At 38.7% G+C, this 24411-nt stretch overlaps 1 protein-coding gene across 5 annotated transcripts in view; it reads right to left on the reverse strand.

Annotated features, from left to right (window-relative positions):
* The window catches only part of ZNF536 (zinc finger protein 536), a 417852-nt gene that overhangs the window by 5178 nt on the left and 388263 nt on the right, over positions 1–24411 (reverse strand). The window lies entirely within an intron of this gene.

Raw genomic sequence — 24411 nt, forward strand, 5'->3', positions numbered from 1 at the left:
AATGGATTGAGATAAGCAAGCCCTCAAGCCTGCAAATACTTACACATATGTGTAACTTCACTGCAGTGGGACTACTCATGTGAGTAACGTTATGCAGGTGCATGAGTGTTTGCTGGATGGAGGCTCAAAACTATAGCTAACTTAAAAATAAAATATCCAAAACTAGATTAGAAAAGGAATGTTACTGCACAGAACCTAATGTATGCTTGTGTTTGAAATAGTGACTGAAAAAAAGGCATGAATGAAACACAGCTCTTTTTAGTCAGTCTTGCAATGTGCTTTACATTATTTTTCATATTATTGTGACTTAGAATCTTGGTGCTGTATCTGGTATTGGAGGTTATGTTTCAGCAATCACATTTCAACCTATGCTGGGAAGTTGTTGATGTGTTTTACTGGAACTTTATGAGCTTTGTCTCTCAAATTAACTTAAACCAGGACCATCTGAGGTCAAATGCGCTTAGCTTGCTTTAATTTGCTCAAATAAATGAATAAATAAATGTGCCAGACCATCTACATAAATCCAGGACAAGTGAAAAACAATATCCAATATCCACATTAGAAGAGCACTTTTTCCCATCTCCTGTTTCTATACTATATACTACCTATGAAGCAGAAGGAGTAGTAGTAAAGTACTGTAGGTGTGAAAGCACTGCAGTGCACACAATGTGGGAAGGGGCCAAGAGTGCTTAGCTCGAGAAACGTCACAGGCAGGTGAGCTGTGGCCAATCATCATTTAGGTGTTATCAAGTTAGTTTTACATAAGTAAGTGGAAGATGTGTAGCCTGGTTAGACGTTATTCCCATTAGAGAAAGAGGTCTGAAGTGACACCGGGATTACACTGGTGGTGTTCTGGATGGTGTGTTGTCAGGAAAACTCACTCCATGTAAGAGATGTCATCAGCTGATCTAGAGTGCTTGGGCCCCTAAAACAACCCACTATTTTTAATGGAAAAAGTGGGAATTAGCACCTGAAGACTGAGTCCACACACAAGATTGTAGCTGCTCCTCAGGAGGAGCGAAGTGTTGTACCCAGAACAGAGACCTATGGGCATGTTTCTTCAAGCAGGGATACGACATTTGTGTATGGAGGAGAAGCCTGCCCATCATCAATGAATTGATGTCAGTTATGTTAGAACAGGGTCCTGCTCCAGAATACAGAATATTTACATTTGCCTAAATGGATCCACAGGACACAGTAAGTTGGTTTCTACCTAAGTCTCAAGGTTCTCCTGTGCCTCAGACAGGGAGATGAAGGGAAGCCTTCCAGACAAGGTACTCAGGGAAAAGAGATGAAACCCAATAAGACTAATTGTATATTAGTCTTAACAAGGGAAAATTTCCAAGGAAAATTTCATCTTGGAAAAAGTAATCGGGAACATAATGAATAAAATTAGGAATAAGTAGTTATAGAATGGGTCAGGAATTTCACAGAGGAATTTCAGCAGGAGGACTAGAAACAGAGGTCAAGGAAGAGATTACAAGACCTATTCCATGCATTTCAGGATCAGTCCCTTAAATCCAAAGGGTTATACGTCCATAACTGAACTCACAATAAGTTTGAAAGTATCAGTTATATTCTTCCACAATCCACTTTTGTGCACAGAAAATGGGTGTAAAACTGAATGGGTATAAAGAAGGAGATTCACTGAAAATATGATTTGCATTGTTTTGGAAATTCTAAGGTAGGTTTTAAAACTCAGAAGAAAGGTCCAATAAAATCATTCCATTTCACAATTATCCCTTCAGTTCATAGAAGGAAACATAGCACCTTGGAAAGAGACCTCAGTAATAATGTCTGAGTTTGGTCTATTTTATCCTGGCAAGGGTATTTGTAGTTTTGATTTTAAAAATTCCTTTGTTTGTTCATCTGGTGGTTTATGCTGAGGATCACAGCATGCGTATTTTAAACTGAAGGCAGAACTTATAGTGAAAATCCTGGATCCTTTATTTGCTGATGATAAGTAATATGTTGATAGATAGATAGATAAAAATATCAATATATATATTGATATTTTTATCTATCTACACACACACACACACACACACACACACACACACACACACACACACACAGAGTACCTTCCATCTCAGGATCTCAAAGCTTATAGAGAGGTGGGTAAGTATTATTACTCTCTGTTACAGATGAGGAAACTAATTTACAGAGAGATTAAGTGACTTGCCCAAGGTCACATGGGAAGTCTTTGCAGTCAACAATCAAATGCATATCTCCTGACACCAAATTCCTTGATATCACCATAAGACTACACTATGTGCCTGTTGTCAGATTCCTTTATGGAAATGAGGTCATCCTATCTGATTAAAAGGACCACTGGAATTTATTCACTGACAAAATGTTTGTCACAAAATGCATGTAAAACAAATTCTTCCTATAGTGAATAAATTAGCCATTACTGCGTTGTAGTGATTTTATATTTTAGGATATATAGTAGCTGTAAATACAAGTGAAAACATCAGTATAATGAAGTCTCTATATATTATTAAAGCTAATTTGGTATAAACAGTCTAGTGTCTGCAAAGGTTTCATATAAGAACACTTAAAATTGCGTAGACTAATACTGTCATAATGGGGGCCTCATCCAAAACCCATTAAAGTCAATGAGAGCCTTTAAATTGTCTTCAGTGGGCTTTGGATCAGACCAACGTAGAACAGTGTTACCAGTTTCTTTACCTCCTGTTAAGAGAAAGTTACCTTTCTTTCCCCTAACATACTTCTATTCATCCATCCATTACATTTTAACTGATTTAAACCATTGCAAACAGATACCAAATTATATTTCTGCAAACTTCAGTTTGTATATTACAAACACACACAAAAAGCCCTATGTTAAATGAACATTATTAAGGTTGCAAAGTCAAGCAGTCAAAAAGTTGGGAAATGCCAGAATTAATGTTGCCTTTGCAACCTTAATTCAGCCCCCTTGTGTGTCTGCATTACAATACAGTCTTTAACAACATGATCACAGACTATTTTTTCCACAGGAACTCTGCCTCATTCAGTGCACAGAAGGGATGGTGCTCACTTAATGAGCAGCTATTCAATATTTCGTTTTATCTTCACTGCTCAATGTCCAGCCATAGGCCTCATTCATGGCACACTTTTCAATCCCTGCTCTGAAGACTGAATTATTAATTTTCTCATTGGCTTTTCTATGGTGCTCATCACGACAGTATCTGAGTGTATCACAAATATGAATGAATCACAACACCCCTGTGAATTGAGGGGGTGGTTGTATTCTCATTTTACAGATGGGGAATTGAGGCACAAAGAGATTAAGGTCAAAAGTATCAACTAATTTTGGGTGTCCAATTTGAGACATCTAAGACCTTACTTTTCATAGTCCTTAGCATTATATAGCGCTTCACATGTTCAGAGTACAGCTTCCTTTGACTTCAGTTGTGGCGATGAGTGTGCAGCGCTTCTGCAAACCAGACCCCAATGTCTCATGTCAGACACCCAATTAGCAATAATTTGTTGAGAAAACTGGTTTAAGCGACTTGCCTAGAATGATACAGGAGCTCTGTGGCACCGGCAGGGATAGAATCTAGTTCCTCCAAGGCAGCAATCAACTGCCTTAACCATGAGACCACCCCATCTCCTCCTGCAATCCTTTGTGAATCTTTTGCATTCACCATATACCTTCCAACTTCTGCAACAAATGAGGCCGGAGTCCTACAGACAACAGCCTCTTATTCAACCCTGATTCATCCCCAAAGCAGCTCCAACCTGTGCATTGAATGAGGCAGGGGTCTTGTGGAAAAAAAATTATGTGATCATGTAATTAAAGACTGTATCATAATGCATATGCACAAGGTTGTAAAACAGATCTGACTTTCTGGGTGGGAGCATGCACAGTGTGGCCGGAATCTTTTGCAGAACTTAACTGCTGAAATCTAAGAAGTCTCTGCTGAGCATGTGCAAATCATGATTTTTAAAAAGTGTAGAACGTTGTCAAATTAGGGCAGATTTGCACAGGACAGCAAAAGGCATGTCCCTGATACAAACGCCACCCACTGCCAAATTTCAAATCCCTGCACCAAAGCAAGAGGGGGCCCAGAGCTTTTCAAAAAAAAGGTCACCATTTTTGGCAAAACAATGTATTTTCCTTAGCCTTGCTCTCAGAAATGGCTGAACTGGTTTGGTTGAAATTTTCCAAAATATTCCACCTGAAGCAGACACCTAGAATGGAGGAATTCAGCTCAAATGGTTAAAAGGTTTGGCAAGTTATAAGCAACTGCAAACAGGGTCTTATAATAGGAAGTATAGGCAACATGAATAACAAACAACACACTAGCCATGCCTACAAAATGTGATGTCATTTATCAGTTCTTTGGGGTATTAGCTTGACCATAAGTACTGATCATTAAAAATAGTAATTCCAATTCATACACTGATCCATTAAAGTAACATTTAAACAAAGAATTCACAAAGCAAGGAGTAAAACAGCCCTTAATATTTGTAAAAAAAACCCCTCATTCCATTCAGTATCACAAAAGGTTCAAAACTGTGCAACTGTATATGAGGAACATAATTTATTAATTCAACAAAATTTAACAAATATGACCATATAAAATGCACCTAAATGGATTCTGTTCAACGTTGTCTTTTTTCTATTGCTTACTTTTTGAGGCCATCAAAATTTCACATCACTGCCATATGAAAAGTAAGTACACAATAAGTTAATTTGTATTGTCACAATACAGTACAACTGTGGTAAAGAGCACATTCATTTTTAATCCAGTATGAATAATATATAAATATGTATACAGAGTGAGGGTCAAAGGAAAGCAAGAGGAACATTGTTTACAGCAGAAGTAGTACAAAAACCAGAGATTATTCTTACTTGCAAAGATAACAATATCTGCAATTTGCTTGTAACTAAGGGACAAAGGAAAATGCCTATTTCTCTTGGGTAACCCATCCATTAATTACAGGCTCAAAATTTGTTGTGGGCAGCAGGTTCTTAAAATAACCCTTCCTAGATAAGTTGGCAATAAATTTATAATGTTTTATCTAGTGGTGGTTGGTGGGTTCTTTCTTTGCAAGTTATAGGTCATATGTATTCTACCTTTTCTATATCTTCCAATAAAATTATTTGAAAGCCCTTTAAGAAAAAGAACCCTGCCTGATGGTTCAGAAGATAATGTGTAATGCATTGTGTTGCAGTGTGGGAGAATCAGGTTAGAGGCAGGCCAGCATGGAGAGCAAATTATGGAGCATCCTTCTCAGATATGAAGGAGGAGTGGGAGGACACTATATTGCTTAAAACTCAAACAACCTGGCAGTAGAGAAGCACACTACATTCAGGGCCGGCTCCAGGCACCAGCCAACCAAGCACGTGCTTGGAGCGGCACCTGGTAAGGGGCGGCCAATCTTGGAGGTGGAAGGGGGGGGGGGACTCAGGGGTTTTTTTTTTTTTTTTTTTGATTCGTTCGAGCAGCGCTGGGGGTGGGGTGGGTTGTTTTTGTTTTGGTGGCTGGGGGCGCTGATTCGGCAGCGGCGCTCCGCGGGGGTGTGTGGTGGCGCAGCGGGGCGCTCTGCGGGGGTGTGTGTGTGTTCGGCAGCGCAGCTCGGCGGTGGGGGTGTTTGGCGGCGTGGCGCTCGGCTGGAGGTGTGTGTGGCGGCGTGGGGTTTGGCAGCGCGGCGCTTGGCTGGCGGGTTCGGGAGCGGGGTTCGGCAGTGGGGGTGTTTGGCGGCGTTTCATGGGGGGCGGGGTGTTCGGCTGCGCAGCACTCTGTGGGGGGCTAGGGGGCTTGGCAGCACGGTGCTCTGCGGGGGGGGGGGGTTCGGCGGCGCTGTGCGGAGGGCCGGGGGGTCGGGGGCGCGGCACTCCGGGGGGGGGCGGGGGGGGGTTCGGGGGGGGGGCGTTCGGGGGGGGGGGTGACGGCGCAGTGCTGAGGGTGTGTGTTATGGCGGCGCTATGGAGGGCGGCGCTCTTTTTTTTGCTTGGGGTGGCAGAAAAGTTAGAGCCGGCCCTGACTACATTGCTTGCACTTCAGTGTCTGAAAACCTTTCAACCCTGTGGACTGAGAGCAGAGATTGTAAAGCGATGGAGCTACAAAAGAAAAACAGGAAGGATAGACTATAATTGGAGTAATGGTGTCGGGAAGCAGTTGTGGAAGATGCAGAGTGCCCCTGAGAGATGACAAGTACCCTCAACACCCACTGAGGCCAATGGGAGTTGACAGCACTCGGAACCTTGTAGGTCCAAACTTAGAAGTGGAGAAAGCACTAAGGCCAAGATCCTCAAAGGTATTTAGGTGTCTAACTCCCATTGAAATTGATTTCAATGAGAGTTAGGCATTTAAATACCTTGAGGTTTTGGGCGTAGGACTCAGTTTGTGCGTCTGCCCTGGAAAGAATACAGAGCTTGGACAGGATGAACATTCTGGTTTTGAAATAGAACTAGCAAATATAAAGAAAAAATTCCAACCCTTTAGATTCTTCTGCCTTTTAAACAAATATGTTGCTTTGTTAATTTAGACTTTGAGAAAAAAAATGTTTGTTTTGTTTTGTTTCAAATTTATGATCTGATATGTTGCTTTGTGACATGTCATGTCAGCCTGCATCAGTCACATTGTGTTAGGTTTCATAACATGGCATGACTGATGCAGCCCAACATGGTGCATCAACGGAATGGAATTTGAAAATGCAGGTTTTGAGAAAGGCACAGATCTCAAAGTAGGTTTTTATGACCATATAGGGGCAACGATGTCTACAGCTGGAACTGAGGGTTTGTCAGTGGGTTGTTTGCCAAACCCATTTTGCATTGGTATATCTTTAAAAATCAAACTGTGCCACTGTCGCACATAAAAACCTCAATATCAGTATAATCAGGTTACTGACTGTACATTGTTGATAGTTGCTAATTTACCAACTTCGATATGGATCTATTATTTAAGATTCACACAAACAGGAGAGTGAGAGAAAAAGAGATGAATGCTGAAGTATTTTTCATTGAAAAAAATCATTTACATGGTGAAACTGCATTTATTCTCCACTCCTAAAAATATTTGATTGGCATCCAAATTCTAGAAAATTTTCCACAAAGAAACATCTTATTTTGTGGTATTACAGGCACATATGTAAGGGTTTGCATTAAAATGTTAAAATGGGCATTGGATTAGTCACATGGATAAGATCAGGAATTTATTCCAGATTGTTAAGAGAGTACTAATAGCAGCAAAATCATGGCTTTCTCCCAAAGCAACAAGAAATCAGTAATTTGAAAGAAAAATGCCAATAATACATCATACGCACAAGCCGTCTGTTGTCCCCACTACACTACTTTTTATTATATTGCATACGTGTACATATACACACTCAGGGAAAGAGAGACAACTGCATATACACAATTTTACTTATAAATGTAGAGAAAAGGATGAAGAAAAATATAATGATGAATGGAAAACAAATGCTGTGCAATGTACTATAAATTATAATTAAATCCTGAGAAAAATGTTTACTAGATATGACATTTGTTCCCTTAAAATGCAAAAATGACAATGTTCATATGACAGAATGCTCTGAGTGTTTTTCATTAGGTGGCCGATGGTTCTGAAACATTGTAACATTATTACCATGTGTTATGATAAGTTAATTTCAAGTTTCTTCTTTACTGTAAGTGCATGTTTTTTGGTGAAACTTGACAATAAGTCCCATCACCTCTTACAGATGACCACCTTATTAGGTCACTTTAAGTTTTTTGAGTCATGACAATGGAAGACATGTCATGCTCTTTTTGTATTTGTAAAGTCTACTTTAATTTTCCTCTACGAGAAGAAGAAGGATGGTCCACTTATTAGGATACTAAGACTCCAGAGACCTGTGTTCAATTCCCTGCTAATTGGCAATTCCTTGACCAAGTTACTTAGTCTCTCTGTGCCTCAGTTCCCTATTTGTGAAATGGGGATTTCAGCACTGCCCTACCTCACAGTAGTGTTGTGATGATATCCATTAAAAAGTGGGGACACTTGGATACTCTGCTAATGGAGTACCCATGGATAGATGTCAAAAGGGAATTGTTGAAATGGACTGGACCATAATTTGCTCTGTTTGCTGTTGATATAGTTAGATTTCCAACTGGAAATGTGCTCTACAGTTGCTAGGAGCAAATAAAGGAACTTACTGATTCCCATTTAGGTACAGTTAGAATTTCAAGCGGGAGGTAGCAAGCACCAGTAGAGGCATATAGAGAAAGGTTTTTAATGTTCAGAAGCGTATTTGACCAGATGCCAAGAAAACACATCAAGGAAACAAACAAACTTAGAACATGCTCCTGTCCAGCCCAAATGTAGGTTCTTCTTGCCACCAACTTAAAAATCATTTCTACCAACAACTGCTGCTTTTAAATCTTTGTTTCCCATGAAAATCCATATCAGAGGTAGAATCGTGATTTAAATGAACCCATGGGCATTTACCATCAGAAGGAACAATTCCAAAATGGTGGCCATATGCTTTCTGCCTGAAAGGACAACCTTTCTGAATGACTCCCTGGCAATCCCTGTGACCATCAGCTTGGAAGTAATTGCGTAATGCACCTTCATGGCTCTCACAGTTTGGTGTTTCAGGAGAACCAAATGCCTGCTACCATTTTAAGGTGACAGCAGTATAGTATGCAAACAAAAGTTTGAAAAGGGAACAATATTTTCATTTAAAAATTGGCTACTACTCTTGTGCATTCCATTTTTTTACCCACAAATATTCATAAAGATTTTTACTATTCACAGCAAACATCCTAAATACGGTCTGTATTACCCAATAGACCAAAATGGCTCTAAAGCAGCCATTCCAATTGTGTGCATAATAATATGGATGGATAAAAGCTGAATACATGTATTTGTCCAATAGACAATAATGGCTCTGACTGAACCATTCCACTTTATTGGTCTCACACTATACATTTATAAAACTCCCTGAATACCAGACAGATTAGAACTGCTACAATCAGATTGATACATGCAATAAAAGTTTTCCAAAATTTCTGAATATATATTTAACCACACACAGGCCCTGGAACAACTCATGGAATGTTATTATTTACCCAACTCTTTTGGGTAAATAACAACATACCATGAAATGATTTTTCATTTATTAAATTACAACAAAGAAATTAAATTCAATGTAAATGTAATGTTGAACAGACAAGCTTTTTAAATTAAGAGAACTATCTGATATTCTAAACAATTGACAGAATACAAGTGTAGACAAAGAAGTACAAACAAATGAATTTTAGGAATGATTGGAAAAGTTTTCACCTGTCATGACTGGAGCTCGGGGTTCTGTGCTTTACCTGCAATGCTTGATGACATCTCAGACACTACTCAAGCTGAATTTCCTGTGTTACTATAGGGCTTGATTCTGCAAACACTCTTAAGAACAGCCAGAGAGACTACCGATGATGGGAGGCACACTAAAGACATGATTCAGACAGTGTTTAACCACATGCTTAAGTCTCACTGATGTGCTTAAGCACTCTCCTGAGGAAAGATGCTTTCCAGGTTTGGAGCCTAAGCCTGGAAGTATAGATCTGCATGCCTACAGAGTGCAGAATAGTCTTAGTGTCAGGTTAGCAACTACTGAAGGATCTCCCCTGCACAGGGAAATGTTTCACGTGACCCCAAGATTTGGGGAAGGGCACAAAGAGCACCTTTGTGTCACTTCCTCACTTGTGCCTGAAGCTAAGAAAATGGCCTAATGGGCCTACTCACTTGAGTAAAAGCATAAAAATGTATAGCCTCAGGCTCTCAAAGATGGTAACGTTGTCATTGGTTGTAGCAGGGGAAACAAGCAAAGTAAGAAAACAAAATTCATTATTAGTTTTTTAAATGTATTTGTAATGTTAAAATCTACATGATGGACCAAATTATACTCTCAGGTACCTACTTGGCTCCCTCAAAATCCAAATAAAGGTGCAGTCTATTCATGATTTGGAATCTTAAACAGAGTTTAGTACTTCTGAAAAGCATTTCAGTTCACTATTTAATAATCTTAAAGGTATAATATAAGCCTAAAGAACCCAGGAAAGTGCTAATGTTAACGCTGAATTCCTTTCATTGCACCATTAAAAGAAACAAGCTATGTTACAAAAATGGAATTTAAAGCAACAATTCAATGTGTACCTTAGGTCAATGATTCTCAACCGGCGGTCCAGGGCCCCTAGGGGGCCACGAGCAGATTTCAGGGGGGCTGCCAAGCAGGGCCAGTGTTAGACTTGCTGGGGCCCAGGGCAGAAAGCTGAAGCCTTCCAGTGTGGGGCTGAAGCCCAGGGCTCCCAGTCCTACACCTGGGACTGAAGCCAAAGGCTGAGCAACTTAGCTATGTGGGGAACATTGTGACATGGGGCCCCAGTCAGTTGCCGTGCTGGTTACCCCCAGGGGTGAAAGTAAGGTGGTACTGGCTGGTATGGCGTACCGGTTAAAAGTGGCCGCTGGTGCCGGCCCGTACAGCTGACTTTAAAGCAGTGCCGCGGCAAAGGACCCTGCTTAAAGAACATCATTGCCCCCCCTCCCCAGGCCACCGACAGGCAAGAGGAGCAGCTGCCTTGGGGCTGGCAATTTAAAAGGGCCCAGGGCTCTGGCCGCCGCTGCTGCTACTGCAGCAGTGGCCGGAGCCCCGGACCCTTTAAATCACCGCTGGAGCCACGGGTTGCACGGGCCAGGCAGTGTAGATGGGCTGGCTGGGGAATACTGACCCCCCAGCCCTGCCCCTTCTGCCTGAGGCCCTGCCCCTTCTGTGGGCTGGAGACCGGAGTCGGCCCCCATACCGGTAAGAGTTCAATTTTACTTTCACCCCCTAATGCTGGCCCTGGCTTTTATATGCAGAAAAACAGTTGTGACACTGGTGGGCCATGGAAACCAAAAGAAGAAAAACAAAGTAAACAACTCCATATGTAAAACAGCCAGAAGTAAATCATAACAATGTAAGAATGGCCATACTAGGTTAGACTAATGGTCCATCTAGCCCAGTATCCTGTCTTCTGACCAGGGCCAGTGCCAGATGCTTCAGAGGAAATGAACAGAACAGGGCAATTATTGAGTGATCCCTCCACTTTGGTCCGTTCCCAGCACTTGGAAGTCAGAGGCTTAATACATGGGGTTGCATCCCTGACCATCTTGGTTTATAGCCACTGATAGACCTATCCTCCATAAACTTATCTAATTCTTTTTTGACGCAGTTAGAATTTTGGCCTTCACAACATCCCCTGGCAATGAAGAAGTACTTCCTTTTGAATGTTATAAACCTGATGTCTATTAATTTCAAATCAGTGTCAGACAGAAGCTAACCGTCACGTGGATGTGAAGTCACTCTTAATAAACAGAAACAATTAGCAAATTCTATCATTTTCCTTCATATTTATGCTTTCAAATCAATCATCAAACATGAGAAGAAACATCTCTAATTTTACCATTTTTACCTTCATTAACATGTTATCTATTGATGATGGTAATAAAAATATAAATATTTATTATTTGAAAATGGATGCATTAAGATAGAGGAGTTTGTATACTGTGTTGAGTAATCTAAATTCCAGAAATAGCTAGATTAAATTGCCCGTGGTTAAATGCTGACTGTATTTCATATTCCCTGAAAAGATCACCTGACTATAAAAAATAATTTTTTTCACAGAGTAAGATTTTAAAAACAGGAATGTCTGATTTAAGAATAGAAATCGATATAAAATCATCTCTTGTGGAAGAAACTGGTACATTCAGCTTGGGAAAAGAATAGTTATTATTTGGTATAAAATATTTTTCTACAGGTGGGAGTATGTTCTCATCTCTCTACAGTTTCTTTCAAATATGTATTGAACATTGTATGACACATTGCACACAGCACAACACAACACATTCTCCCCAAATAAATACTCGGGACTTCATAAAACAAAGACTTAAGTATTTTAAATTGCCTGCCAAATTCTCTATATATCTGGTGTAATGCAACATTTTTGTGCACAATAGCACGCCATTTTTTTTGATACAACAGTGTGAGTTAAGAGCAAAATGCCCGAGAGTACCCCAAATGAAGTTAGTGGGAATTATGTCATTCGCTGAGCCTGGAATGTCAGCCGTAATTCTGATTGTCCAATGCTTTGGTAGATTTAATTACATTTAAATAGATGTTCAAATTTATTCATTTTGGTTTATATACACAAATAGATCAAAGAGTTCTTATTAAGGGTACTAGGTGGTAAGCTATCCTGGACAAAATTTAGAAAGGCAACTGTTGTGAAAATTTATAATTCCCACAGTGGCCAGGCAAAAAATATAACCTTTCATTCCTTCCCCATGTCACCACTCTCACAATAATTTTCTCTTTCACCAAAGGCCAGAAGGAATAGATGGGCAATTCACTGTCCCTAAAGATCTGTAGGTTCTGGCTAATTCAGACAAAGGGTGGGAGTGAATTCCAAAGTCAAAGATAGATTATACACTGCTAACACATCCCCTTTCTTTCTATCACTACGGTTTGAGTGTCTGGGGCAGATTGCAGCTAAGGAAGTGTGGCCAAGGAGAGATGTGGTCTCACAGTTAGATACCATTTTGTTGTTTAATATAAATAACTGATCAATACAGACTGTACCTTGCAAGATACAAGCTTAGGTAGTACACTCCTACCCCTTCTGTGTGTGAAGACGAGTCAACTCATGTTTAACCCAATCTATTGTTTTACTTGTTCTACCACTTCTTTTACATTTCATCTACTAATCATATCACTGGTATTCAGTTCTGAGGAAACACACTTCTCCACTATTAAACTCTTGACCAAACTATCTCAAGTTCTCCTGCTAGCTCTTTCATGAGAAATGTCAACCTCCTGCTCCCTCAAGTGCTTTCAGTAGCCCAATGCACTTTTAATCTTTCAAGGGATATTTAGCTTTGAGCATGAAGCACTATGTTCAGTTAAGTGAGGGTTTCCAGGATAAACCCTGCACTTTGGGGATATGGGACTGTAGAAACAGAGATTACAGAATTATGGAAGTTACTACTGGAAAAGACCTAATCAGTGATCTTGTTTTCCTGCCAGTATATTCTTACATCCTATGTTCAGTCCCGTTTTAATATATGAAGCAATGAAGATATTCCCCCTGGGAAATTATTCCAGTCTAATATGTTAAATATCACTGTTACATTTCCCCTAATATTCAGCTCTTCTTCTTAGTTCAGTTTTATTGCTAGTTGAACACCCACCTCCTTTAGACCATCCTAACAATTTTCTCCCTTTTCAGTATTTACACCTCGTAAACAATTGAACAAAGTCAGTTCATATCCCCTGAGGGTCTGGTGTTGGGAACACGTGAGCATATGGGTAACTTTTTTTCCTGTAAGTAGTCCTATTGACCTCAGTAAACCTGATCATTCAGATACATAAGGCTTTGTGTCCTAAAGCTTGTATCATTATTTCATCAACATTTCAAATGTGTAGAACAACCCAAAACTAATATGGGTAACCACTGATTCAAAGGACTTAATTATTCATAAATATAGTAGTGCTTTCTCTATCACTGTTGCCACTGTCTTGAATTTGTTTATTTTATTTGGTGGAGTGGCAGTAAAACAAAAATCTCAATCACAACTTTCAAAGGGCCAGATCCTCACTCATTTTATCAACAAAGTCATGCAAATTCACATCAGGTGAGGATCTGGCTCTGTGTGTGTATCCAGGTAAAGATTAGGAATTTCTCCTGTAGGCCCAGATTCAACAAATCACTTAAGTATGCAGTTAAACAATGGGATTAGTCACATGCTTAAAGGTAAGCACGTTCTGGAGCACTTGCAGAAAGGAGGCTTTAAAATGTACTAAGTGTTTTCTACATCCAAGATGTCACTTAAGATGAACATGTTCTTCTTTAATTGTAGTTGTTGCTTAGTTATGTAAGTTAGGTAATGTAAATGTAACTTTGTCACATTACAACTTTCATTTAACTGATGATTCTCTATCTACAGCGACATGTTAGAAAAGAGTCTCCGGAAAAACAAAACACCTTAAGTAAATAAATATCCAGCACACTAAAAGCTAATATTTCAGATTATCTGGAGATAACTCACTACCTACTTATCATTCTACTAAAAACATTACTACTATCTATTTATGGGGTTATGTGTGTGTAGTTTGCAGAACATCTTGCTATCAACAATGCAATGGCATTACATTCCATCATTGTTGTTGCACTGAATTAATATGAGTACCTTTGTGAGTGATTACACAATATAACTTATATCTCACTAGGTATATTATGTATATCTAGATTAGGCGGATATATATGCCTCTATCTTTAATATATATTTTACACACACACACACACACACACACACACACACACACACACACACACACACCATTTTTTATCATATCCAGTTGAACAAATCAGTAGCTTGAACAGTAAAAATTAAAAGACTGAAAAGGATAAATTGAGCATGAACTTTTCAGGATCTTTCTCTTTGGAAAGTACTATTGATGATGTCACAGAAAAAGTGTCTTTCTATTAAGTCACAAAGGAAATGCTCTCTTTCCCCCTGCCCGCTTCCCTCCCGGTTCTCTTTTCTATAAAGGATCTCTAAAATGAAAGGTGTCAGACTTTGCTTTTTCTTCTTGGCATGATCCAGAATGTATGGCTGAGGAATGACAGATGTCTGCAACCAGCTGCAGTGAAGCATGCTAAAGTTTCAGTCTAATCCACTTATTTCACTGCAGTCACGTAAACCAAAACAAATGGGCAGTGCCTTACATTATAAAAACACAGCAGCATTACTTTGTTGCATAATGTAGCTGATACGCCATCTTTTTATCATTTTTCCTACTGCAGAAAGAATTCACCTCTTTATTAAAAACATTCCCTGAAAGTTCTCCCATTCTACTCTCCCTTTTTTTTTTTATTTTAAGTTCACACAACATTCCTGCTATGCTCCAGGTGTTACTCAATTTGCCATTATAAAAATAATATGTTTAGTGAACACTGATTATTGTTAAAAAAGCATAATATCATTCAAAAGATATAGAGCCTGATTCTGTTCTCACACTGATTTTTTTTAAAAAAAAGCAAAGGTGCAACTTTAGCTGATTTATGCTGATGTGAGCGAGATCAGAATTAGGCCATTGTCTCCAGTTCAAACACATGCTGCATAATACATATGTGCTCACTCATTTACCCTTTATCGATAAAAATACATAAAATGTGCATATATGTTTTCTTACTTCTCAAACTGGAAACATCAAGGTCTGCACAAATACTAATTTTAATCAATTTGAATAACCTCTTTCAAAAAAATCTGGTTATTAAGAGGAGAATTCTTTGCCTTTACATTTAATTCAATATTTGAAATAAAATCCCCTTTTCTATTTTGTTATACCGAAGGGAGTATAAAGTAAGTGAACATGGCATTGCTTCCTGGAAAGGGAGACCCTGCCTCACTTTAACATGTAGTGCAACAACCTTTTGAACCTTCCCTCCTTTAATCCTTGTAAGGAAAGAGAAAGGAGAAGGAATCATGTAGTTCTCTCCCTGCCAGCAGTTTCAACAGCTGTGAAGCACTCTTTCAGCACAATTCATAAAAAAAGATGTGTTGGATTTCGCCTATGGCAGAATGGCGTACAATTTCTGGCCCTTCAGGCTATAACAATAAATGCAAAGAGGAAAATTTTGAGATTTCCCCCCTTAAACTTCCCACAACAACCTCAGCAAAACCACATGACTTGTCTTGTACAATCTCCCTGGTGTTTTCAGTGCTACTTTGGCAGGAAATCAGAATTACTGTTATATAAATTCCATCTGATGCCAGAGCTACCATCTGTGAGTAAAACTGCTTCACCTACGTCTGCCGGCAAAGCCACTCTCCCAGAGACAAGGGAGAAGGAAAAAAATTTGATTAATTTGCAGAATGCTTGTGATTTGCTCATATATTATTATAACTGCTCATCAGCACATGACAAATTCCCAGCACTCTGCACAGGAACCCGTTCAGTTTCAGCAGTTTTTTGCGTCGGCACCTGACAGACTGCAGAGCCACTAATGACTTTCAGATGCTTACAAACAGTAATTCTATCTTCAGAATAAAAAGAAAAATCCGTAGGAAGAAAAGAGTAGAGTTAGTCTATTTCACTTCCTTCCTGTATATCAACATGATTTAACTCTTAAGGGCAGCAGTGGCTCCAAGATCACAACAAGGCTGCTACTTGCCTGTAAAAGACAAAGACTGCCAATCTCAAGAGGAAAGGTGAAAGCAAAAGCCAGTCTCTTAAGGCTTTCGTTGTACCAGTACCAAAGACAGTGAAACACAAAGCAGGTATTCAAGGAAATGACACACCTACTCTGAATTATTAAAATAAAATAACTGTTCCTTTAGGTGCTTCCTAATTTTATGTATTTGTCCTATTTTAATACTTCTGATAACCTTTTGCATTTTCAGGGAACACATCTGCTTCCTAACTGCAGCTGAAATTTTTTTCCCTTTAAAACTATGATTATGCTTTCTGAAGCACTGTCTGTTTGCTTGATTGCCTGTTTTAGATTAGAGACTTTAGCAAGGAAACAAAGACTTCAGAATGCACATCAGTCCCACATATGAGAAACCACAGAAGGAATAAGCAATAAAATGTGATGCACCATCTGTCCACAAACAATAACCTGCATGTTCTGAAGGCTTACAAATTATTTAGCACACAACCTCACCGAATTATAGGACCCTTAAATAGAGCAATAGACTGGGAATGAGAACCTCTTTGATGTCCTTTTGTATTTTTTTTTAAATTCAGTCTCAATTGATTGCTAACAGTTGAGGTATTTCTCAGTGAGTATTGGAGCAAGTTGATTTTTATTAACTAGGTCTCGGTAGAATATTTGGCCACAGATTTGAGCAGTGTGGTATATATTGCCTCTCTGGTCCTAGTCTACTGCAAATGGTTTGTTAATCAAAAGACAGTCTCAAAGAATGGCCATTTGGGAAATTTGGTCCTGAGGGTCAAATTCTGCTTTCAGATATTCCTCTGCAACTCCAATTGGCCTCAGCAGGAGTAGGCAGGAAACTGAAGGCAGAATCTGCCTTTAGAAAATTATTTGAAGGTTTTCACTGTGCTCTGATAGACTAAATCCCTAATGACAGTTTGATTTAAAATGGTAAATTGATCTCCTCACAATTAAAAAATAAATATTACATTTTTCTTACCTGTCTTAACCAACCATAATGATACTTCATACAAAATGCATCATCATGCCAATGCCCTTTTGATAATGTAATCTCGTGAAAGAGTACCTCAGAGCTACAAAGTTCCCAGACAAAACTCAATATCCTTTGGTAATTTGGGTGTATATTATAGTCTCAAGACACAAGGCTCAAGACACAAATTTCAGATTCAGACGGCTAAAGTTTGGGACATGGAGTTTTGGTTCATCCAGCTACAACCATAAAGACCATTTGATAAATTCAGATCAGATTTGGATTTCGAACACACCCAGGATATCTGGATGTATGGTTTGGTCCTTAGTTTATAAACTCTAAAAGCTTCAGCAAACACTTTATAATTTATTTTCTTCCCGATACAAACACACAACTAGTCCCATATGCCCAATTGGTGATGTCTGTATCAGCAGGCAAAGCTCTCCACTTTATTTTAGCAAAGAGGGAGAATTTTCCTATGAATTAGATGGAAATTTCCCTCAAAATTTTTCATGCTTTGTTTTTTCCATATTTTGTATTTTTCTGCAGATTCCCTTAATATAATGTCAGGTTTCAGAGTAGCAGCCGTGTTAGTCTGTATCCGCAAAAAGAACAGGAGTACTTGTGGCACCTTAGAGACTAACAAATTTGTTAGTCTCTAAGGTGCCACAAGTATTCCTGTTCTTTTTCCGTAATATAATGTTATTTAGGTTTGCTCTGAATTAGCAGATACAGAGACCTATTTACTCTGGGCTTTTTTAACGTGCCCACTCTTTTGCCATCTATGTCAAAATCCATTTAAAATAGATGTTGGAAAACAAAAATAAAATAATTTTCTTTGGGCATGTTTTCTTCAAAGAGTTGGAGTTAGAGGGGGCAGTACAGTATAATTAACTTTTGATGTGCCAATGGATTCCATTACCATAAATGAGTGTTATGGAGACACACTGAGAAAAAAATATACCTTTTACTTCTTATCTACATTTCACAAAGAGTGTCACAGTGAAGCCACTACTATTAAAGATCAAGCATTAAGGCCGCGATCCAGCAAGGTACTTCAGTACTTTTGTAACCTTAAGCATATGAGTAATCTCACTGACTTCAATGGGACTACATATGTGCTTAAAATTACACATGTGCTTAAGTTCCTTGCTGAATCAAGTTTAACCTTTGTTTACAAAGATTCACAACAGAGCCATAACATTTTGCCCAGAACCTTGCCACATGAAGCCTAGCACCATATCTTTTCTTTTCGTACTACTGTTGTTGGTTTGTTGGTTTTTCCATTTGGAATTGCTCGCTCATGAAAGGTGACACATTGATAGGCCTGAAGACTGAAGTCTTCTCTTTTTTTCCACAGAACAGATACAGTGCAGGAAATGGCAAGAGAAGCCTCCCTATCCTGCTCTGGTAATGTCTCCTTATCCTAACCTAAAAGAAGCCCCTCTAGAAGTGCAGGGGTGGAAGGCATAGTTTAATCTCTATGTCCACTAAGGCATGGGTCTTGCAGCTGATGCTGCCAACAAAGATGCTAGTTAATGTTAATTATGATGGTGTTTTTTTTAAATGTCAACACTTGTCCCCTGGGACTGGGACAGAAACCACTAAACTCATTTCACACAGGCCAATGAACAACCATCAAATAGCAACAACTTTTTGTTGCTACCTATTTTGTACATATCTTCTAAAACAATTACAATGGAACTGGAAAACAGCCCTTGAATCTAGATGAGAGATGCAGTCTTTTGTTCTCTTGTACTGTAATTTAAGAATAAAGGGCCACCAGCTCCCAAGTTGCGGGTAAGAAGCACTCAGCACACCTTAGGGTGACGGCCTGCAAAAATGTCCTATGTCCTCCTCTTGTCCTCAGCGAGCTCTGTGCCAGCTGGTCCCATGGGGCATATTAAAACAGCCTACCTAAACATTGCTATAAATTGCACTGGTAGCCAGTGTCCAATGGAGGATGCCCAACCATGCCTTTGCTCTCAGTGATGAAGGAGAGATCAGGAGGGTGTAGTTTAGGAGCTACTCTGACAAGTTCTCATCAGCAGGGGCGGGGAGCTCAGGTGGCCAGGTAAGCAAGCTTTTTGGGTTACTTTGGATCACCAGAGCAGAGCCCAGGATGTGAGCCAAAGTGTTTTGTTTTTCTGGGGTGCAAATTTCCTACAACAAATTTGAGAGTAAATTTAATATCCATAGAAGCAAGGAGCTAATAGCACTTGATGAAGCCAGGCTTATTTTGAATAGGGTATTTTGATTTAGTCTAGGGAGGCAAGTTTCCTCACTCAACTCCGGTCTCCACCTTGGAAAAATCTTTTTTTGCTAACTTACTCCACAGTTTAGAGAAATCATGTAGATGTATGCAGGACTAGACATTCACTAAAGGAGTCAAAATAAAATTTCAACCTACCAAATTATTGAGGTTTTCATACACACATGGTCATATTTTTTTTCATATAGGTGTTTACTACAGTTTGTAGTAAAAGTTTCATTCAGACAAACCTGGATCTCTGCATAAGTTTGATCTACTGTATGGTATGAATGCATTTCAAGAATAACAAAAAGTCCATGCCATGGTTCCAATGTTTGCTAATAACGAAAAACATTTAGGCTCTAATCCTGCAACCTACTGCAGAGAATTGGACCCATGCCATTATGCACAGACCAACTGAATTCCATGGAGCTTTTTTGGGGTGGATGGGTCTACTCACGAGAAATCAATTGCAGGACTGTGGCCTTCAAGCAAACTGGGATACATTAGTGAAGAGTTCATAAGTGCACAGATCAAATTCACTTTATAAAAAGACTGTGTATATAAAACTCATAAACGGGCCAAATATTTGTCCTCACTTAAACCCATACAATCCTATTGACTTCAAGGTATAATATGATCCATATCTATTGCTATGCTACCCAGAACAAAGAAACATACAAACATGCCCAGTCAGCCAGATGAGCACAAGTTTTAACTGTACTTAAAAAAACAATAAACCACAAAATATTCTTCATTGAATGTGAAGTTAACCCAACTTATTTGGAGTTAAATTGGAGTATGTCATTAAACATACTCGCTGTCCCTAGGTTTTGTTGGTAAATATAAAGTAAAAGTATCAAGGACCAAATTCTGCTCTCAGTTAAATGTGTTCAATGCCATTAATTAATTTCAATGGGGTTACATGGGAATAACCAAAAACAGAAGCTGGCCCCAAATATGGAGTCTTCCCAACCCTAAACATTTTAAAATCATGAATCAAGCCTCCCACAATAATTAGATTGGCTTAAAAACATGAGATATTTAACAAATAATAAATGTGGCATTTCCCTCTCTTTTTTTTCAGCCTTGTGGCTTCACATCTTCAAGTATTTTTCACAACCATGAAGGCTAGAAACTTACTAATTTAAAAATGAATGGAGAGAGAAAGACAGAGATTCTCATATAATCACATGGCTCCAGACACTGGAGCTTTACAGAAAACACCAACTATCATAAGACTCAAGATAAAATCATGAGAACTGGAAACATGGCTAGCACTTTCAACTTTCACTCACAATTTCCTCTTTTGTAGGCAGAAATTGCATCCATAATCTATTTTCTACACTGCAATGTGTTAGCAAATTTCCAACCCTGAACTAATTTTTATATTCTTTAAAACAAATAAGTAAATCAAATAAAGCTAGACTAGCATTTTATGCACATCATAAAATCATTCTTTGAAGTCTAATACCTAGAAGATACATAGCAGTTATCTTCAGGAATAATGCTAAAGATATGGCTAAATAAAAGAGGTAAGGGTCAGATTTAAATCCTGCAAGTACAATATAAAAATTGAGATAAAATTGTTTACATGTATTTGTGTAGGGCATGTATCCTGACAGTGTCCCCATCAGTATGGTCGCTAGAATTCATAATCCACCGTGCTATTTTTTAAAATAGTTTGATTTGTTTATTAACTGTACTTTTCTATTTCCATAAGATATAGACATCGACAGTGAATAGACCTTTTCTAATTGAACTGATAGGTTGAAAGTGAACATGTCCTTGAATTTACACTGAAAGATAGACAGTGATTATTTATAATAAGGGATTTAGTCAACTGCCTTTCCATTTGTACTGCAAGGACTTTATCAACAGACCATGTTTAGGTAAATAGTGCCAAATAAGATAAATTCTGTATTAAAGGACGAATGTCTCACAGCGTCAGATGTACAGGGAAGAAACGTTTTGGTTGATGACATGTCCTGTAAGTCTAAAAGGGAGTATTAAGATAACATTTCATGCTAGCATTAATACATCAAAGTTCTGTACTGACCTGTTTCATCCAAACTGAATGTGAGGATGCTTTTAATTTCTGAGATTAATTTAATTTCAAATACATTCAGCCTTACATCCTGTTTTGCAGCTTTATGAGAATTGCTGGATTTGCAAAATAGCAGCGCTGTAGGTGTATTAATAAACGGGCTGTATTTGTCTAGCCAGAGTTGAAGCCTTTCCTTAAAAAAACCCACACAACTCTGTCTCTGTGAGCTGGCTTTGCCCACAATATTAGAGCTTAGCTATCGCCTTGCTGAAGGGCCTATTTGTCTGCTTTAAGTGAAATCACTCAATTCTCAAAAGTCAGTGGAGGACTTTGGAAGGGGGAGGGCTGGGAGAGGCCACTCCAAATAAGTTCCATTAATCAAAAGACACAGTCTAATGTAACTAATATTTTACAATTAGAGAAGACAAGATGGAACTAAAAGCCATCTATCTCTCTTACACCACATGATCATCGATTCATAATCAGAAGACTGAGAGTCGCACAAAGATGCATTTACAGGGGCTGGGGGAGGGGGAATTGGTCTGAGCTGGAGATAATGAACACGATGAGAAGGAGCGGCGCTGAAGGCTGAGGAAAGATGACAGAGTGGTTCAATGGTGACGGATGACATGAAGATGAGTACTGATACCTGACAGGCAGCGAATGATGACTGCAGTCCTTTCCCACCATTATGATCCTCAATTATCTTGGTAAGGACTAAGAAAAAAAAACGAAGTGGCTCAGCCCATCCGTTTATTTATAAGCTAGGATAATGCTAGATTGTGCCAGGCTGCTGGGAAAGGCCACCTTTTCACAATTTGATCAGCACTTTATAGGAGCTGTAGTTTTCATTGTCAGCGCTCATGGGCACAAGGGGAAATGGGTAAAATACAGTACTTGTCCATCTGTTTTGTAATAAAATTCCTAAATCTTCAAGGGGAGTTATTTTTTTTCTTTCACTGCCACCTTCAGGAAAAAAAACTAAGCTAGCAAAAAAGAAAAAAAAAAGAAGGGTCTCTATGAGTTGGCTATGGACAGCTTACACACTAGAAATTATATTCACAGATCTACACAAATGTGTAGTATATGGTTGGAAATGAGCCAGTGTGAGTAAATGCAGGAGCTGAGAAAAATGGAAGAGTGAAATTGAAGGGAACTTTTTAAGGATTCCTCACTGATTTAGGGAATTATTAATAAAAAGGGAGGAAAGTTAGCTCGAGATTTCTTTGTGGTTGTGTAGTACGCCACAGGCTAGCATTTCGATACCAAAGAATATGCTGTTCAGCTACCTTATTTATTTTTAAGGATACAGACCTCCTAAACTAAAAGCTGACGTACTCATAGCTTTTAAAAAAAGAAAAACAAATTAAAATTAATATCATAAGCAGCTCCTTTTGGCAGTAAATATGTGACCAGAACAATTCACAATACAATTTTGACATATTAAAAATCATATTTTGAAAAAAACATTGTGCCTTTGCTGTTTGTCACTTTCCTTTTCCATTCTCATGGGGATAAAAAAGTCATAGAATACAGTGCTACATTGCCCAATAATGTAAAAATGAATAGCATACATTTAATGAACTAGGTCTAAAACAGCTCTGATTTTTTTAAATCACACGTACTATATAGACAACACGTGTTCTACAATTTGCCCTGCCTTTTTCCTCTTGCAGTTTTATCCAAAGAGGCGAACTGCTTGGTTTAACAATCTAACAGACAGAATATGAACCCTGCTGCTCAGCTCAGCTGCATAGCAACCGTGTTCTGTGCTATCACATATGAACGACTTGGGCTTAGGGAGCATCTCCGGAGGTCTCCCATTTCCTAGGACACTAAAGAGCATGTTGCAAAGGTGTATTTTTTTACCTTTGGGATGACAGTGGTTTACCACATAACAGCAACAGCTTTACAGGAAGTTTTGCACTGTAACTTCTCAGGAGCGACCTACTAACTAGGAACTGAAATAAAGGAGCAACAGGGTCAGATATAGCACCAGCCCCCAAATGTAAGAGGGGGAACAGTGAACAATCGGAAACTTTGAGACAGACTTCCACATTCAAAAACATAGATATTAACATGCATCAATTCTTCTAATTCAGCATACAAACCTGCTGAATACTTCACCTGCTTTCAGGAGTGCTCTGTACAGTAGTTATGTCACAAATAAAGAGATTATAAGCTCTTCAACAGAGATCTTCATAGGTGGTTTTTGCTGTCACAACATAATAGGGCCCCAGTTTCAGCTGAGCCATTTTGTGCTACCATAATAACAACAATAATAATGGGCCAAATCCAGCACTAAGTTACACCAAGTGCCTTCTACTCCTGAAGAAATTGAGGGTGCAGGGGGTACAGAATGTTAAACAGAATAAAACAGATCAAGAAAGAGGGAAAAATTAATATACAATATTTAGCTAAATATATTTGTGATTGCTTGCATCAGTAAATGCTACCTTAAACCCTTGAGTGCTGCATTGGACATAATGGGCACTTAGGGATCATACTGTTTCCAACTGGCAAGTTTGATGCAAATGGAATGCAAGGAAATATTATGGCATATGTCCATAGGGCTTTATGGGACACCATTTGGCTGACAAACAGCATGTCACCAAAGAAGTGAAAATATACTACATGATATATGGTACCTTGTACGAAGTTGTTTTTTAATTATTGCAGCTTTCATCCTTATTTTTGTACAGAGCATTAAATATTTTATATCAGTCACCACAATTTGAAAATGAACCCACAAGATGACCCAAACAGAAAAAAAACAATACATAATATAATTACGGCATGTTCATCTCACATGTGCCATGAAAGTGATGTAAAGGGTGGATTTATAATGATATAAATATTGTAAAAACTATTTTCCTGTTTCTCATTTAGAAATTACATAATTATAAACAAATATCCTACTATAAATATACGAGATTTAA

This window comes from Trachemys scripta, chromosome 13 (assembly GCF_013100865.1).
Source record: "Trachemys scripta elegans isolate TJP31775 chromosome 13, CAS_Tse_1.0, whole genome shotgun sequence".
Taxonomy (NCBI): domain Eukaryota; kingdom Metazoa; phylum Chordata; order Testudines; family Emydidae; genus Trachemys; species Trachemys scripta.